This window comes from Oxyura jamaicensis, chromosome 3, assembly GCF_011077185.1.
Source record: "Oxyura jamaicensis isolate SHBP4307 breed ruddy duck chromosome 3, BPBGC_Ojam_1.0, whole genome shotgun sequence".
NCBI classification, from domain to species: Eukaryota; Metazoa; Chordata; class Aves; order Anseriformes; family Anatidae; genus Oxyura; species Oxyura jamaicensis.
The window spans coordinates 6,227,937-6,242,610 of record NC_048895.1 but is presented as its reverse complement, the minus strand read 5'-3'; the positions used below and the strand labels follow the sequence as shown (position 1 = coordinate 6,242,610).

At 46.4% G+C, this 14,674-nt stretch overlaps 1 long non-coding RNA gene across 1 annotated transcript; it reads left to right on the top strand.

Annotated features, from left to right (window-relative positions):
- Positions 1 to 557: 557 nt before the first annotated feature.
- On the top strand, positions 558 to 14,402 carry LOC118165324. Its single transcript, XR_004749987.1, has 2 exons — positions 558 to 673; positions 13,706 to 14,402. It is a non-coding gene; the product is annotated as an uncharacterized LOC118165324 (long non-coding RNA).
- Positions 14,403 to 14,674: the final 272 nt, after the last annotated feature.

The window sequence follows — 14,674 nt, the reverse complement described above, 5'->3', positions numbered from 1 at the left end:
TAGAAGTAGGTTTAAATTACACCTGGTAGTATTTCTGTCCCTGTTCTAAGGCAAAAATGCATTTTATGCATCAGTCTAACTGAAAGTCCATCTCTGGATTTACAGGTCAATCTCTTAATACACCTGAGCGTGATTGGAAAATGTGATTTCTCTGCTTTTTGGCCAAAATCTTAAATGGGAGTGAAAATTGTCCTGAAAGCTTCCTGAGAGTTTTTTCAATTTCCCATCTTCCCTCTTTGTGTTCTGCAAATAACTTTTTAATGGAGAAACTTGCTGGAAACTGCAGGTGAGAAGTTAATCTGTCAAGAAACCCCCAGTTTCTGAATGTGGAATATTTTATTTTATTTTATTTAAAAATAAAAAATAATAAAAAAAAGACCCTTTATAAAGAGGGGTCCCTGAGAGCTTGCACAGACCACAAATGAGCACCCCTAGGTGGATGTGTCTGACATGTGACACCTGTGAAGCCCATTCCAGCCCTTGTTATGAGGCTCAGTTGCCTTCCCAGCTCCCACCAGAGGCTCCAGCAGTGCTGCTTCTTGCTCTTGGCCTTGGAGCAGGCCTGTGGCACCTGTCTGGCTTGTGTCAAATCTGCTTCTGAAAGATGTCTGGGGACTGGCGCTTCCTCGTTCATCTCCCTGCACTTTTCCAAAGCAAGAGGTGGAGCTAAAAGGTGACTAGAGAAATAATAACATATATAAATTCTGTTTGGCTTGTTACTTTAGTATTGCTTACTACAGTTGAAGCAATGGTTCTTAAGCCATAGCTTGTGAATAATATATTCCTTGTGAGCAGGGTGATGCAGATAACTGGGAGATTGAAGTAGACCGTTGGCGTCTGGTGCTTCCATTGCTCACTGCTGGGGGCTCATGGGGTGCTGTGGGCCTTGACTGCTGTGCTGGGAGCAAGGCTGTCGCTGTGGCTTTGTGGCTGGGTAGAGGAGTCAGGGCCTCCTCATGTGCTTCTCTGCAGGCTTCGTGAGTCTTGGAAGAAGAAAAGGTGCAGGGGGAGGTGGGTGGGAAATGGACTTGGTAACACCTCTGCAGTAACTTGCTTAGCAAGGGGGCTGGGGTTCTTTGGTTGCTCCAGAAATGAGGGGTGGGGTGGCCCTAGGAGCACCTCCAAGGCACAGCAGCCTCTTTCCCACACCTTTTCTGATCATGGTTTAGATTTTTGGTTTGCTATTTGTCTTTTCCTACACCCAGAGGTGGGGGGAGGTTAAGCCTTTGGTGTATCTATTGGCTGTTGATGCTGGTTCTCTCTCTCTCCCCTTAAGGAAGGGAGGGGTTCTGCTCAAAGGCTTAACCCCCCCAGAGTGCTCAATATGATCTCCACTTCTCAGCACTACCTGGGTGCTGTCACAGGACTGGCTGTCCCTCAATACCAAACATGCTCGAGCGTTTGCTTTTCTCTTGTTCTTACTCCAAACTCCATCAGTACATACTCACCAGAGGATCTGAAACAGGTATCTGAGGTGTTTATGGGCATGATCTGTTCCTGTGGGGTTTTTCACCACCCTGCACTCATGTAAGCCTGGCTAAGATATGATTAGGTTTGTATCTGGCTCTTGATTATAACAGTTGAAGGGGGAGAAGGGGTGAAGCTTCACCTGTCTCCAGAGCAGGGGAGACATTCAGCTGAGCAGTGCCCGAAGTCACATCTGCTTTCACACAAGAAGTCTAAATATGAAAAATATCCTGGTTGTATTCCTCCTGTTTTTCTCCAGGATGTCCCTTCTGCCTTCCCAGCTGTGCCCTGATGTGGTGCAGAGCCCCTGGGGCTGGCAGGACTGCAGCTGTTGTGCTGCAGAGGGAGCTGAAATGCTCCTGTTTCCAGAGGGCTGGAAGCCTGCCCCACAAGCCTCCCTTGAGCCTGAAAGGTCTACAGGGAAGGCCTAGACAGTAGTTAAATCTTGCATTTGGTTTCTGAGCTTCCCCTTGTTCCTGTGAGTCACCTGGCATGTGGCCCCGCTGCCTTGCTGCGTGCATTGCTTTCTGTCTCGGTGCTGGAGCCTCTCTGCAGAACATACCCTTCAGCTGATCCGAGATCTTCTGCACAAACCTAGCAGGCTTGCAGGATCGATCACGCTAAGGCAGAAATAGCTTCACGCTGGAGCCAAGGTCCTTTCAAGGCAGGAATCGTTCATCTGGGAGATTTCAGCAGTGCCGGGGTGTCAGAAACCTCAGCTATTTGACTTCGTTGGGCGTCCAGCCCCAAACACACAGTACTCAAAGAAATTCAAAGTGATCCCTTTGGAGCATGCTACTAGCTCTCAGCTATTTAAACACCCAGCTTTCTGCATTATGCCTCTAGCCCCAGGGGGTAGAAAATGGACCAAACATTGCGACAGTGCAGAGCGGGCCAGTGCAGGAGCAGCCTCCCCTGGTGTCAGGGGAGCTGGATCATATGCTAAGCTTTCTGCCTGATTAGCTTTGTGGAGTCCTCCCAGGAATTTTTCTTGGCTTCTCCATTGCTTCCCTTGTTCCCCATGTAAATGCTTCTATTAGGAGCCAGGATGTGACCCTGCATGGGTAGGGCAGTGTTGCTGTGCCCTCCCGTGTTGGCACAGGGCCTGCTCAACAAAATAGACTTAAAACTTCATGGCATGGGGTCGTCGTTCCTTGCACAGCCTTATTCATATTAAAAGCTGAAGGAAACTCGGGGTGTGAGCAAAGGTATTGGGATTTGGCTCTGTAATGGTCTGTGGGGGGGATTTAGTTTTTTTTTTTCTCTTGGGAGAGGGTCAAGGCTCTGCACTTTTCTGTTTTTCACCCATAAACAGAAAACAATACAGAACAGGCTGAAGGGAGAATCATCCTGCGTGTATTAATATTTGGCATGACATTTCCTTGGAGAAAAGGAGATGCATCTAGTCTACCTGTATGAGAAATTACACTGGCACTGTTTTCTTCCTGCACAGAAATTGGGACTGCTGCCATCCTATGCACCAGTCCCACTGCTTATTTGGCGATAAGCTGGAGGAGCTTTGCCTGGTACTGGGTATGAATCCACAGCAGGGAGGAATTCTCCCACACACTGCCGGAGAACTAATTTGTTGCTGCGTATCCACACAAGGTGCTGAATTCACCTAGGTATCTTCTAATGTTGTATTTTAATTGCACGTCTCAGCCAGCTAATAATAAATCTCTGCTAAATTTTCAGTGGGGATTTGGGGGTAGAGATTGAAAGATTTTATTGATATTACTGAAAATGGTCTGTCTTTTCTGAGTAAATGAATTCTCTCCTTCTGGCTGTATTAGAGATCTTTCAAAACCAATCTGCTAGCAACCCTTCCTGTGCTCTGAGCAATCTCTGTTCAGACTGCTGCATCCCTAGCCAGCAAAACACTGTGCTGGCTGGAGCCCTCGGCTCCACCTGCCTGCACTAAAAATCAGAATGCAGGGAAGAACAAGGCTTCCAGTAGAGTTTATGTTGTTGTTGTTCTGAGCCATCCTACTGGGGCAAAACTACAGTTTAGCTCTGTCAGTGTTTATAGGATGGCATCTGGAGTAAAGCAGTGTGTGAAGTGGTTGTCTGTCAATGCAGGAGAATTCAGCAGGATATAACCTGAATCTTCTAAAGTTACAGTTCTGTTATTATTGAGTTATACATGTTGACTTTCTAAACACTATAGAAAGCCTCTTTTTCTTTTTTTTTTCTTTTCTTTCTTGGTCTATAGCACTTTCCAGAGGGGTAGCGCTGGGGCTTTGGGAGGGGTGTGTGTATCACAACCTGAAGATAACTCTGGTATAAATAACTAGTGTGGCAGTAGTGCCTAAAGCAAGACTGAGCACAGCTTGTCGTGTGCAAATACAATGACTGAGGTATTCCCTACCCAGTGAGTCTGCAGTCTAATGCCTGGCAGAAGGCAGTAGAAAGCAGCCATTTCTGCTCTATGCCTTCCTGCTTTCAGTAGGCTTTCCCTGTATGCTGAGAACTCCCAGGCTGTGCCAGGTAATGGCTATTTTTACTTCAGGAGTTCTGGAGGTATTTACACTGATATGCTGCTGGTCATAACTCAGCCTCTCTGGGGAAACAATTTTTCCTGATGCTGATTTTTCTAGAGAGAGTCTCATAACTGCCTTACTGGGGAGATGATGCAGGTGGGAAGAGATTAATTTTCTGTCTCTCCTCACTCCTGCTCCTACTCTACATATTAGGCTAGACTACCACCAGAGCCATACAGCACAGGTTTTCTGTGCATGTATGTTGCTGCATGTGAATAGTGTCCTTGCACAGAAAACCTGTGCTCTGCAAACTGAACACAACTGTACATTGAGTGGCGCTCGGAGCCACCTCCTCATGAGCTGGTGCAGGGTTTCTGCTGTAAGCAAGTGGTCTGCAGTCTCCCAGTATGGTTATAGGGTGTGTGTGAAGTTGTTCTGTGGTAGGAATGCTTGGTAGGACAGTGCAGTTATTGCTTTGCTAAGTGGCCCTGCAAACAAACCAGACACAGGGCAGCTCATTGGGTCAAGTGCTCACCCAAGCACAGATTCCTTCTGATGGCTCCCTTCCTAGGGCAGTGCATCAGGTCAAGATCTGGCCCACATCTTTCATCCTCTGTGGAAGCTGTGAGGGAATGGGAAGATCACAGTACCCCTGATCTAGTGCAATAAGCTTTGCCTGTAAATAGCTGTGAATTAGCTGTTTTCACCTGAGAAGGGGATTAGATTTTTGTCTCAAAATATAAAGTCTTTCCTTTCATAGTGCTGTACATTTCAGGTAAGTGAAGTTGAGAGCTCAGTTTTGGGGAATCAACCTACGCACTGCCAGGTTCACCCATTTGTTCTCCCAGGACTACTGGTTATGGAAGAGACATCAGTGATGATTATGAGACCAGGAAGGCTGCTTGGTGGCTGTTTACTTGTTTTTTGGTGTTGTAGTTTGCTCTTCCATGAGTCAAAAACAACCAGGAGGCTTGAAAATATTCTGAAGTCTGCTGCAGGGAACATGCTGGTTTAAGATTCAAGGGTAGTTTAGTGAGAAATTATATCAACAGTGGATAATAGGATAGAAATCTCAGGTGGAAATTAACTAAAAGTGTAACTTGCCCAACTATCCTTTCCAATTCCAAGCCAAAATTTACATGGTGGAGGAAGTCCCAGCATTTTGTTGCTGTTCTTGGAGCACATGGTCCAAGACTGGTTTGTTGGCTTGAGGTGGTGGAAGGGGTTGATCTGGGGGTAACCTGTGCTGTAGCAGCATTGCCTAACCAGCATCAAAACTTCTGGGTGGAAGAAATAGGACTGTGCAATGCAGTCCTGCGATCCATGCCTTCAGAAGAAAGTACTCCTCAGAAGCCTGGTGAAAGTAAATAAAAAGTTGAAAGGGCTACTGAGGTCAAGCAAAATAAAATTAATCTGTAAACAAAGCAAGGGAAGATGCTGCAGTAATTTAGCTCACTTTCTATATTGCTTTGTATTGGTGTGGGGGAGATGGCAGGCAGCAGCTGGCTGCTTCAGAGGGTATGTTTTTATTGAGTCTTGCAAGTCGTATGTCTTCAGAGGAGAAGGCATCCATTTCAAAAAATTAAACTTGTAAACATTAAGTGAAAAACCTTAAATATTTTCTTCTGATGGTGGATTGTGTATGTTTCTCTTCCCTTGTGCTTCCTGTCCTCCTGGAAAGGACCCCAACAACTTCCTAAGGTATCATTTTCTGGAGTCCTGTTTGGTTCTCAGTGTACAAAACACGTTGCTGAGTCTCCCCTTCCCCTAGGAGAAGCCAATTAGATCAGAACCTGACTGAGTTCTTAATTACAGGTTTCCTTCTCATATGAAGGGTACTGCTGTCATTATTTATTTAGCCAGGAAGGGAAAAGCACCAGTACTGGCACCAGCTTGTAATGTCAGTTCTTAGCAATGGTGACAGCTAGCTTTCCCAGGAAGAGTGGGTGACAGCAAGGCTTTTAATGAGGGGCAGGTGGCTGCTTGCTGTGTGCAAGCCCAACGGCATTGGTTGGGCTGGCTATAAGGCTACCAGTATACTGCATATATGTCTTCTGTCCCTTTCTGAAGGGCTCTGCAGCTCTTAGCTGCAATCCCACAGCAGCTGTGAGAGGGTGGTGCAAAGGGAGGAAAGTACTTCGTGCTCTTATACCCACAGCAGGTTTGTGTAAGGATCTGCTGGAATCGGAGCTTAAATGAGCTCTCAGGAAAACCAACTGTCAGTTTCGAACTGATGCTGGGGCAGGATTACTGTTCAGCTTACTTTCTGGGGAAAATCCAGACACTTCCCCCCTCCCTGTTCTTGACGGTTGTCTGTTTACTTGCATTGATCTCTGAAGTGCTGGCAGACCAGCTAACAGAGGTGCCTCTGTTCCCTGTGATTCACTAGAGCAGACTGCACAGATTACTTCACTTGTAGAGTCTTCAGAAGTAGCATGGCTCAGGCACGTCCATCGCTTTGTTCCCTTAGAGATCTCTTAGGATTCTTTCAGTCATTGAAACAGTCTTTCTAGGCCTGAGGAGTTCCAGAGCACACAGCATTGATGAGGGGTCATACGTGGACAGCTTGGGAAGGGAGGGATGTGATGTTGGTTCCACCATCCCCCGATAACGTGTCTTGTCCTTGTTCTCATCAATCTGCCTCTTCCAGACAGGGCAAAATTAAAACTGGAGCTATCATAGACCTGAGGCAACCCAAATCCCTGGGCACATCAGGCCTGTGAGGTTGTTTTCCAACCAGGTTAGAGGTCTGAACCTTCAAGCTGGCCAAATCCATTCTTGAGTCTAGTTTGGCTGAGAACCTCAAAATGCTGGTGTATGTAAAGGTAACTGCTGTCTTTGTTATTTCTGTGGGCCTGTGACTCTCCTACAGAAAGCAGAACACCAAAGCCGCCTCTGATACCAAATTACTTAAGCGAGGTACAGGACAACCTACCAAAAGCAACCTCATTCTGCTCCCAGTCATGCTTTGTGGATACAATTCATCAGTGCCCCTTTATGCTGCTCGCCCAGGCACAGGCTTGTTCAGCAGCAGTGGTGAGTTGTGAATGGTGGGGGAAAACTCCGGGCTACGATTGCACTGCTCTAGCAGTCTTTCTCTTTTGCCTTTTTAAAAGTTGTTTGCCCTATAAAGGGGGTGAGAGGATGCAATCTTTGTTTTGTGCCCTACTTATCTCTTCCCATGTGTTGGAGCAGCTGTCCTTGTGGGTGGTGGGCAAGCATGCAGGTGAATATTGATCACCCCCTCTCTTTATAGTAACACAGCAGAGACATTTCTCTACTTCTCAACTAAATTGCATCCACTCTAACCAATAAATCAGTTGATGAGGAGTACCTTTAGGAGAGAAGTTTTTGCAATTGTGAATGAAACAGGCCTTTAAAATAGATCTAGAATTTCTGATAAGTGGTCCTCAGAGTCCCATAAGCTGCTTCATTAGTGCCTAAACATCAGGAGTGTCCTGTGGGGGAAGGACAGGGAGGGGAAGGAGGCGGGAGGCAACGGGTGAGAGCAGTGATGTACCCTGCTAACAAAATAACCTGTCTGAATCGAAAAATCCCTGACCTCTGTGCTCTTCAGCTGCCTCCTTCTTGGATACCATGCTTAGAAGGAAGCAAAATATTTAAAGCTATGGTGACCAGAGTCCTGTGGGAGAACAGCAGATATATCAGTGGGGCTGGGGCTGCCGTGGATGGGAAGCACAAGACACCACGCTCAACACATCGCTGCTGTGTGGCAGCATGGATTTGCCACAGCCCTGGCTTGGCACATGTGCCAGTGCTTCTTGATGCTTTTTCCTTTGCCCCAGTGTGGTTGTTCAGCGGGCACTTGACTTATTTTTCTAACACCAAGGAGTGCAACAAGGGGAGGAAGAGCTTTCCGTAGACCCTAGACATGGGGCGAGGTATGGCATTTCTGGGATTGTCTCCTGTCCCTTCAGCTGCTCTTCTCCCCCAAGCGCAGCGCTTTCTCAGGAAAGAACTAATCCTGGCAGGCTGTGAGAGCCACTGAGGTGCTGCCGTGTGAGTGTTTGAGGCCAGCAGCAAAGCACAATTCACGAAATCCTCAGCTCTCTTTCCTCTCCTCCCGCCCTGTCAAAGCCAAGGTTGCTTTTCCTGCAGCAGTACCCTGCTGGCAGCGATGAATTTCTGCTGCTTGACATAGCTGAAGTCTGTGAGCTGAGGATGTAGTACAACAAGTCTGAGCTGCTGCAAAACAACTGCGGTACTCCCTCAGGCCACCAGTGCTGCTTGTTCTTCCCCCTGGGTCTGAGGGAGCAGGTGCGGTGGCTATACAAAGGACTCTGAGGACAGCAGTACATAAGCAACTTGTGCGGTGGCCAGCAGGCTTCACTTTGGCTGGGAGCTACCGCCTGGTCCTGCATCAAACCCCAGTGTGGAGGAAATGAATATTGCAGACCTGGGAGGGCCAGGAGAAGCACGTTTCCTTCATGAAGGAAGGGGAATGAGGAAAGACCAGGGCTCTCTTTCTGACCTCAAATCCACCAAAATGGGGATATGGTTTTAACCTGGTCTCTGTCTATTCCCCAGGGCAGTGTTTCTTCCTCACCTGCCAGCCACTTCCAGCCACTGTCCTGCAGCCTTGCCTTCAGGAAGAAAATCCTCTTCCTGGAGCTTGTGATGGAAGCTGTGGTACCCTTGGCCCACTAGGGTTGCTTTCCCCCAGGATGGAGTTTTGGCTTCCCTGCCTCCCCAGGGATGGGCTGCTGCTCATCTTCCCTGAATGCCTGCTCCCACGGGCAAAGCAGGGTTATGCTCTGCTCTTTCCAGAGCCATGGTGAGGGCTGTCAGCGCCCTTCCCAAGCTGTTGTGCCGATGTGGTCTGCAGGCAGTGACTGCTGCTTACATGGTTACACGGGTGTTTTTGGGGCTGCCGGGACCAAAAATGCCCCGCTCTGTAAACACCAGCAGAACGTAGGCTGTATGTCAAAGTTATCAGTGTCATCGGGACTCTCATGAGATACAGCAGTTTGCTAGTTTTCACCCAAATATGGCAAAACATACAAAGCTATTAAGAAAACAAATATGAAAGGTTTTTATTTAATGACCTCTGGAAATGAATAATGTTAAGGTGCAGTCTTACTTGAATACGTTGTTTTAAGTGGTTTTAATTGGTTCAGTCTGTGCTGGTGCTATCTTGAGATGACAGGGACAGTGCACAAATACTCGGGTAGCGTGAAGGAAGACAGAATGAACAGGTCTGAAGGTGAATGAAAGAGCTAATCGTTTCTTGGAGCAAACTTTTTAGACCTCTGCATATCGAAAAAGAAAATTTGGCACTGTGCTGAATCTTAATTTTCATACAGAGGGTGAACGATGGGCTTGCATTAGTTGCTTCAACAGAAAATTTAAAACAGCCGCATATCAGCTCCATGGCAATTTGTTGGAACTGTGATGAGAAATGAAAGCTGCAGTGAGATTCCAATTTTCTGGAAGATCCCATGGTGACAGAAAAGTAGAATATATGACTGACTTACAGTGATTTGTTACATTTCTTGTGCTTGTGCATTATGTGCCTTTGCCATGATGTCTGAGTTCAGGCTTCATACAAAAAACAAGAAAGCTGCTTGGGACCTTCACCTGTGGGGAGATTAGTTCAAATTTCCAATAAGTCATTCATCAGCCCTGAAAGATTCTTACAGATTGGTCTTCCATTATTGTTCATACCTCAAAAGGTTTTTAGGACAGCTATTCATTTTAGGTTTGGTCTCCCTTGGAGCCCTCTGTGGATAGACTCATGATAGTGAATGTGCTCAACTTCATGGATAGATGACTCAAAAAGTGTTTCCTTTTTAAAGAATCTTTAAAATAACTTCCTTTAAATTATAGAACCTGAAGGATTCAAAATGTGAATGCATGTATAAATATGGTGTGAGTGTGAAAATATGTGGATGAAAAAGACTTGTTTAAAAATGAACAGTCTGGGGAAATTTAACTCGTGGAGTTCCTATGGCGAAGGTGCAATATTTCTAAGTTACTGACAAGGAGAAAATGTGGAAGCAGTCAGCAGCTCAGTCCTATCAAGACTATTTATTGTCAAGGCATCTTTCCAATCAGTGACTTGCAGACTTGTCAGAGGGCTAAAGTGAAGGCAGTGGTGAGGGGTGGAGGTCCAGGAGCCTCGGTGAAGACCAGAGAGCACTGCCTGTGTTGGTGTCTCCAGCCCTTTCTACCCTACCCTTGTGGTTCCATGCCTGACCCCCCGAGATGATAGGAGCTTTGACAGGCAGCTGCCTATAGGGAAGTCCTCACTGAGGCAGTTTCCTACTCCTACTCACTCCACATACCTCAGCTAGTGTGAAAGTTGGTACTTCTTGTAGGGCTCGGAGCCAAGCTTCCTGGGAGCCAGATGTTAGAGGCAAGTGAATTTGTGTAAAGTAAGCCCTCTTCTGAAGCACGTGGTGAGAAGAGATCTCGTCTTTCATGTGTTTGTGCTTGAGAACCTGTTTGTAATAAACAGGTGAACTCTTTGGCGTAACACACTGTTATCCTTGTGTAGGAGGCAGATGTGGTCAGAAACCTCCCTTTCAAGGTAAATGATCTGTGTCCTGTTTCAAGGTTGAGTCTTTCTTGCGTGACTTCCAGATGACTTCTATAGTGGTTCCCCCCTGCTAAAAATCTGGAATTAAACTCATATGTGCACGTAAAGACAGAGGAGTTTAATTTTTAAAACAACTCAGACATCTATTTGAAATTGTTGGGAGCCAGGTCCCTAAATATCTTTCAAAATCTGGAGCTGTGCACCAGATGGAGAATCAGCATTTAAAGAGTAATTCCACAAAGGAAGTGTAGCGTCTTAGCAAAATGATTTCCTTTAGCAAATAGTTGCACAGCATGAAGAAAGAAAGCAGAGCCAGCATCTTGCGCAGGAAAATCATGCTTACTCTCCCTCTCCTTGTGTCTCAGCTCATCCTTTTTTGTGCTTCAGATGCAGTCAGTCCATGCCAGCGTGTGGTACACGAAGCGTACCCAACTGGGCATCTGTCTCCTGTTGGCTCTGTGGGGCAGGTCAGTGAGCACCGCAGCACGTCCCAGGAGAGGCTCAATCCTTCTGCTGTACTTCAGTGATTTCGGTATAGCTACAAATGTCACAGATGCATTCAACAAGAATTGTTGGCCTGCAGAATTATGCTAAGATAATGTCCGAGGCTCTTAAAAGCAGAGTATCAATGTGGTATGTCCCAATCTTGTGGCTGAATGTTAAACTGTCTTCTATATATAATGTCCCTGAGGTTATGTGCAAATATAGTGGCTGCAGTTTGGGTCTATACCCCATGAAATGTGCAGGAAAAAAAACGTTGGCTGTGGATACCTGAGAATCAAAGACTGGAAATGTTCCTGGTGAGGAAAACTCAACCCCAGATCATCTTGCAAAAACAATACTTGCCACTGCAGCTTGTGGGTCATGTGTCAGGAATTAGTGACTGCCTAGAACAAACCTCTAAAGTTTCCCTATCCTGGCCACCGGGGACATGTGCAGTGCACAAACAAGCTTGCGGTGTCTGGGAAGGGGGGAGAACTTTCTAGACAGGAGGAGCTCATCAGTTTTCAAAAAACGGTAACTCCTGCTTAGAGATCAAACAACTGCCATATGGTGCTGTTTTTGCTATAGCACCAACTTATTTAGCTCTGCCAGGGGAGGTCTGGGGAGCTGATTCTCAGCGGCCGTGTAAGAGATGGCTAAAATTGGAGCAAAACAGTAGCAAGGCAGAACAGCTTTGGAGAAAGGAGGCTGAAAGGAGGAGTGCTGGAGGGAGTGATGTTTCCCCACTGGTAAGTCCAGCAAAGGGGCACTTCTGGGGGCAGAAGCTGTTCCCACCCCAAAGGTCTGAGGCCTCAGGGGTGCCATGGAGTAGAAATATCATTGTAATGGTCACTAGTTTTGGTCACCTCTGGCTGTGGATGTCATACCGTCCCTGCTTTTGGCGGAGGCGGTCTGCAGAAGCACTGAGGGCTGTCATCCTCCAAAAAGAGATAGCTCTCTGAGGGGGCTTTGGGGGGCAGGCAAAAAAGCCAAGGTATCCCAAATGGCAATGGGTCACTTCAGGGAAGGAGGTCGTGGAGAACTTGACCAGTTTTAACTTACAAAAGGCTGACAGCTACCAAGATATAGGTGTAAAAAATATATATTTTTTTAAGAACTCTTTTTATATAACTTTACTCCTCCACCAAGCTCTGAATCAACACTATTATTTTTTTCTTAAAAAAAAGGCATGTTACTGCTCTGATCCTCAGCTCTAGGACCAGATCTCATTAAGAGCTGCCGTAACAGCACATCTAGCTAAAAGCAAAATTGGGCTCAAAACCCTTTCACTTCTGCAACACCCATTTTTCATTCAAGTGTTCGAAGTTGATGCAAGACATCTTTGAAAATTAGCTTATAACTCACCCTGTAGTAATTTTTCCAGTGCCAACCATTGCACGGTTCATCTGCACCGTAATAAACTTTTTGCAGTACCTTAAATTTGTCTTGTTATTGTCTATCAAGTCTTGTTAATGCTAATCTTGTTCCAGTGCTGACTCAGTTGATGAGCATAATTTTGTGATGTAGGCAGCCCTAATTCGTGATCTTCTGGGGTTTCACAGAGTATCCAGAAACTTCCTCAAAAGCCACTTTGTGACTAAGATAGTCATGAAAGATCTTCGGGCTTAATGTTGAAAGTTATGCTACAAATGCAAAGAAACATTGGAGTATTACAAATGTAGTAATTTCTTACTACAAATGTAGTAATTTCTAAGTAATTTCTTATGTAATCTCTTTTTATCCTTAAAGGGATCCATGCAGGAGCCACATGTTACCCTGCACTCCTAAGCAGCTTCTTGTGTCACATTAGGGAACTAAAAAATAAAGAAAAAAAAAAACCACGAAAGCTTTATAGCATTAAAGGGACCCTGAATTTTTTGTTCCCGCCTCCTTTTTAGACTTTCTGCTCCAGTAGCTCGTGTTGTAGTCGTACTATACATCAAGTGACTTGAAAGCATCTGTAATGCTGCATCCCCAGCACTGTAAGCAAATAAACTATTTTTGTGCAGCAATCTGTAAGCTGCACTTGGAGAAATGTTTTGTCATCTACTGACAGACATTCAGGAAGGCTCAGCAGGGATTCAGCGAAGAGGCTGGGCACGGGCAGGATGAGGAAACTTGCTTCATTTTCCTTGATGGATTAAGTTCAAACAACCTGAGGAGGGGGCTGATGGCAATGGATTTTCCTGGATTTCAGCATTTTAGAATAGCTCAGCTGGAAGGGGCCTTTAAATATAGAGTCCAGCTGACTGACCTCTTCAGGGCTAACCAAAAGTTAGCACACTGAGGGCATTGTCCAGGTGCCTCTTGATGCTGGCAGGCACAGGTCATCAGCCCCCTCTCTAGGAAGCCCATCCCAGTGTCTGGCCACCCTCACAGCAAAGAAATTGTCCCTAATGCCCCATCTGACCCTCCCCTGCCACAGCTTTGTGCTACCACCACATGCCTTGTCATCGGCTGCTGGGGAGAAGGGACCTTTGCCTTACAGAGCTGGTTTTGGTTTGGTTGTTGGGTCTGTCCTTGCTGGACAAAATCCTCTTTCCTTAGAGAGAATAAAAAAAAAAAAGCCCTCCTAGCCCTAGAGTCACTAGTCAGCACCCAGGATAGTTGTGTTTTCATTCGCTTTCCTTTCCAAGCAGTTTCCTGTAACTCTGAGGTATAAAGCTGGCTTTATTGAAGTCTCATATTCTTTCCTTCCCACTCTCGTGTTTCACAGGAGCCTTTGCTTCCTGCTGCGGAAGGAATTGCTTCCCCCTGCACTGCTGAAACTGCTGTTTGCTGAGTTCCCTTTGTGCCAGACACTTCCAGAGACTGCAGACTGGATCAGGCCTTTCGAAGACTCTCCCATACACCGCTTCCAAGGTTTCAAGGTTCACCAGCTTTTTAGCAAGCCAGCACTCACACCAATGTTGATGGATGATTTTTCCCTACTTCTTGCTCTTTGTGAATGAGCTGTTGGCAAGCGCTCCTCACTGCAGCTGCTGCTGCCTTAATCTCTCTTTATGGAGATACGGAGGTTGCCTTTAGTGAGTCCCTGAAGTCCGTTGCTGCGGTGTTGACAAGCTTGGTTCACCGCATGAACACAGCACAGTCTGCAGAGGCAAGTTCACTGACCTGATGGTGGAGCTGATTCCGCTGGGACCCATGGGGAGCCACTCTCCCCAGCACCTTGCAGCACATGTCCTGCAGCTGCAGGTTTGGTTGCAGCTGTGTGAGCACCTCCGAGTTAGCTTCAGTTACTGTATGAACGCTCTGTCTGGGATAAACCTGCATTTTGCATCCCCATCCTTCAGGAAAAGCCAAAGTGTTTAGGGTGAGATCTCTTTAATTCCTGTGCTCTGCTGCTGGCTGCAGGACTTGGGGCTGCTTTGAACTGCAGCCTAGAAAGGAGCCTAGAGGTGGAGGAGAGCCACGCTCCCTCCCAGAACAGCCTGGCCTGCAGAGAAGCTGACCTCTGGTTCTTCAGTGCAGAGGAAAAATATATTCAAAGCAGATTAGGCTTGACCTACATTTGGTCTTTGCAGTGTGCAAGTTCTCTGCTTCCTGCACTTTTTCTCGTGGTGACTTTTTGTTCCTAGGAGGTAGGTGAGAAGTGCTCTGAGGCATCACTGTACGTTTTGTGAAGCAAAATTTTCCTTCCAACAGGAAAGAATAATTTGAAGACTATTTCAGTTACAGGAAATCC